We start from the raw sequence: 4,771 nt of genomic DNA on the forward strand, positions 1-4,771 counted from the left end.
CTTAGAACATAGTAGCTCACTTTGTTGGTTGAAGTTTCGGAGTAGTCTGTTTTCAGAGTGGAAAAAAAAACTGTTATCATGGGACTGTTTTCACGACTAAAGAAAGCGTTTAAAGTGGAGCATGCTCACGAACCCCAACCCTGTGTGCTGCTCAAAAATACACCCATCACTGTGGAAAACCATCCTCATCCTCTTGATGAGCCGCCTGGTGGTGCTGATGAGATAAGGAGAAAGCAGGCAGGGAGACAAGAGAAAAAGAAGAAAAGGTTTTGGAGATGTCGCCTTCTTCACTTTTTTCGCCGAAAAGCAGGAAAATGCAACCTGGCTAAGGCTGAGAATGTGTGCCAGAATGAGGCGGGATCGCATCGGAGACTTAACTCTTTAATTGTCACCCGTCCCCTCTGTGGGACGCCTAAGTTTACTTCACTATATTACAATTAAATCCTAATCTAATCATGACAAACTATATGTCGTTGGAAAGATCGAAGACTCCTAAATAGATATTTTACCAATGTTTTTGTAAAAAATTATGTAGGAAAAGTAATAGATTAATTTTTGACAAGAATGCACCTCAAAAATCTACATCATAACAGGAGTTCTGACCTTTGTCAAAAAAAGTCTTCTTTGTTGCCTTTTTCTCTATCACACTTTAGAAATCATCAGAAATTATATATCAATTGAAAACTTTAAATCTCAAAATTCATCCTTTGAAACCCATTTTAAAATCAAAGGTCCCACTTTATATTAAGTGGCCTTAACTACTATGTACCTACATCAAAAAATAAGTATAGTGTACTTATTGTGTTCATATTGTATTGCAAAACACTTTTGCTGTTATTGAGGTGGGCTATGGGTAAGGTTAGGGACAGGTTTTGTGGTTTGGGTAGCTTTAAGGGTGGGCTAAGGTGTAAAGGATGGGTCAACAGTGTAATTATAAATGTAGTTACAGAAATTAATTGCAGATGTAATTACATGAAGGCATTTTTAAATTATAAGTACAATGTAAAAACATGTATGTACACAATAAGTGCATTGTACCAAATTATTAATTTAAATGTAAGTACATAGTAGTTAAGGCCACTTAATATAAAGTGGGACCAAATCAAACATTTAAAATCTCAAAATTCATCTATTGTAAAGTGGGACCAAATCAAACATTGCATTACCATGAAAATGGTACATCAGTATCATGTTACAAAATCTTTTCGTTCATGAATGATAAAAATTTAAGTTTGGATCGTGCACTTTCACGTCTATGTTCAAAAATGTGAGTGACAGTTAAGGGGTTAATAATGGTAAAATCACATATGACTATAAATTAAATAAACGACAACTGATCTTTAATTAAATATTTTCAAAATGTAAAAATATTGTATTTAAAAAAAATGAATATACTTTGTAGACATATATAAAAACAAAACAATAACTATTAAAAATGACAAAAACACAAAGTTAATAAAACTTTAAAATTAAAATGAAATCTAAAAACAAAGTAAGTTATCTCAATGATAATAAAATAACACTTATTCTTAAGATTAAGAGGTTTAAGCTTTATATGTCATTACCAAAATAGTCAATATTTGTGAATGTTAATTAAACTCTGAACTCGTAATTAAAATCACGTTCAAAATATTTACGCTTCATTTACATAGCCTTCCTTATATGGTATCAGTCCATATATGGGTTCAAATAAATTTTGGTTTAAGGATTTATAAAGCAGTAAAATTAAGCTTAGAAATGTATTCGTCCCACACACTAATTTCCACGTCTATGTTCAAAAATGTGAGTGACAGTTAAGGGATTAATAATGGTAAAATCACATATGACTATAAATTAAATAAACGACAACTGATCTTTAATTCAATATTTTCAAAATGTAAAAATATTGTATTTAAAAAAAATGAATATACTTTGTAGACATATATAAAAACAAAACAATAACTATTAAAAATGACAAAAACACAAAGTTAATAAAACTTTAAAATTAAAATGAAATCTAAAAACAAAGTAAGTTATCTCAATGATAATAAAATAACACTTATTCTTAAGATTAAGAGGTTTAAGCTTTATATGTCATTACCAAAATAGTCAATATTTGTGAATGTTAATTAAACTCTGAACTCGTAATTAAAATCACGTTCAAAATATTTACGCTTCATTTACATAGCCTTCCTTATATGGTATCAGTCCATATATGGGTTCAAATAAATTTTGGTTTAAGGATTTATAAAGCAGTAAAATTAAGCTTAGAAATGTATTCGTCCCACACACTAATTTCCGCCTAACGATTGCGAATAATTTTTCCGAAGAATGTGTATTTTATATATTTTTCATAAAACAGTCAAGTCATATATCACAAGAAAGCTCTTGACTATGTAGATTATTTCATTGTGTGACAATCACAGATCGAATGATCTTCAATAGAATCGCGATGTGAAATTTCTCACCTCTAAGCAAATTTTCGTATGGGTTACATTCCTACTCGTAGCACTGCTTCAGTCAGCCGCAAACAGCCACAAATATCTATATACTCTATATTATCTTTTAGATTAGGATCTCTTCTTTAAAACAAGACCATTTTCATGTTTCTGCGTGCTTCCATCGGTGAGATATATAGCGTTTTGTCCAGATGCGCACCAGAAAAAAATAGACGCACTTTCTGCCATAGACGCACTCTCCAAATTATAAGGCCAGCAGGTCTTATTAAGGTCTTTACAACTCTGTGCTGGGCTGTGGACTGCAATAGGTCAGGTTAAAAAATGGGACACTCTCGCTCAGCGGGCCAGTCAGAGCTGTGAAATTTGACACCTCTGTGTCAACAGAGGGGGAAAGGTGGGCGAGAGGGCAGACACCGCATCCGGATCCGGGATAGCTCTGCAAGCTGTGTGTGTGTAGTGTTTGGGATTTGTAGTTTCGGACTGTTTTGAAGGCGATCGATCGCGGAATGGCTTCCGCATCTGTGGCTCGGAGAATATCAATCTATGATCATCATATTACAAGTTGTATATGATGAAGAACGTTCAGCGTTATTCATCATAGTGAGGCTTTATCAGCTTGTTTTGTCCGTTTGTGATCTTTGAATCTTTATTTTGAAACGTGATAGCACAGATAACAATCTGATAAACTGTTTATTGACAGAAAAGTACAGTACATGATGCATTTCAGTAAATATACATGGATTATTACAGTGCTGTGTGAATGATCATTTATTTGTTTGTTTCACACTCTGAAGGTCATAGCAGCCGTGGCTATCGGATTAGCTCAGCTCTGGTCCAGGGATGCAAAGATGTTGGCAGGAAGAGGCTGCTGGATACAGGGATGGCTCAGCTGATGAGGTGAGGAGATGCTCTGAATCAGTATATACCAATACAGAATGCACATAAATGGAATGATATAAAGCTGGAGGATGTGGATTCTATTTTAGATTGTGATAGACCAGATATATTTTATAATTTATACAGTCTTGTGTCTCCTGAAAGAATAAAACTGATTGTAGAAAACACAAAATGTGAAATTTGGTCCAATTCGCTTATGCCATTTTGTATATTACTACTTAGAAAAACATAAAAATGAAACATAATTCAATATGGTATGCGATGGTTTATGATTTGTTAGCAGGTTATTTAGCTTACTGAAACATCCTGCTGTACATGCTGTAGAAATGCATTAACGACAGTTTGGTCATTAGGGATCCTGCTGTTCGTGATGGTGTGCGGGTATTTTCCAGATGACAAAGACCTGCACATGATCATTAAGAAAGGGTGGTCCAAACCTGACCTGTCACAAGGTGGGATCTTCATAAAAGAACAAAGATGAACAATTTGATTTTAAATATGAAAGTATACAATTTGAAATCTAAATATAAAAATGTGTAACATATAAGTTAATAATCAGACATCTCTCTCATCTTTTTGAACAGAATGCTGCCAGATGATTTGCGCTTGTCTGCAGCCTGATCCCCAGCAGAGACTTATTCTGGAGGAGATGCAGCTCCATGACTGGTTTATGGTACTAAGAATAGAGTCTAAGATTTGTTAAATGTTTTTATTTTTATAATCAGTCAAATTAGCTCTAAACATAATGTATTTAGATAAATAACACTGATTTATGTTTTTGTTCCACGTCGTGGAGTAAGACATGGAGTGCTTTTTTTATGTTAAGTCAGTGTTTAACTGTACAGTGTACAGTACAGTGAGTTAACTGTACTAAAATGTATAAAGCTTAATGTGTATACAGTGTATTTATTTTTTAGCTAAAAAGAGAAGAGATTGCTATGACAATTTAACATTTGTAATTGAACCAACAATGTGATTTGGTAAACAAAATTATTAATAATAATAATAAAGGTAATTAATTTGACAGCTCTAGAATCTTGTGTCATTTTGAACCCCACAAAAAAAAACAAATGACAACTTTGATAAAAGTAACCTATTTTATAATTTCTTTTTTTAACAAACAAAAATGTCAGATACAATGTGTGGTGCAGATAAAGCTAAACACGTGACATCCGTAAATTAATGAAAACAAATGAGCGTTTGTTGGTCCAACCCTGGTTTCACAGACAAGGTTTTAAGCCTAGTCCCAGACTAAAATGTAAATCTGAGCTGTTTCAACTGAAAGAAACACTGATTGATCTTAAAATATGTCAGTGTCCTTGTTTTGTCTCAAGATGCACATCAGTAATGTTTTTTTTTTAATACACACAAGGCATGTTTATAAAAATGACTTAAATGTCCTAATTGAACTATGGCCTAATCCTGGTTTAGTCTAA

Source organism: Sinocyclocheilus anshuiensis, unplaced genomic scaffold, assembly GCF_001515605.1.
Source record: "Sinocyclocheilus anshuiensis isolate Anshui unplaced genomic scaffold, SAMN03320099.WGS_v1.1 scaffold2054, whole genome shotgun sequence".
Classification (NCBI taxonomy): domain Eukaryota; kingdom Metazoa; phylum Chordata; class Actinopteri; order Cypriniformes; family Cyprinidae; genus Sinocyclocheilus; species Sinocyclocheilus anshuiensis.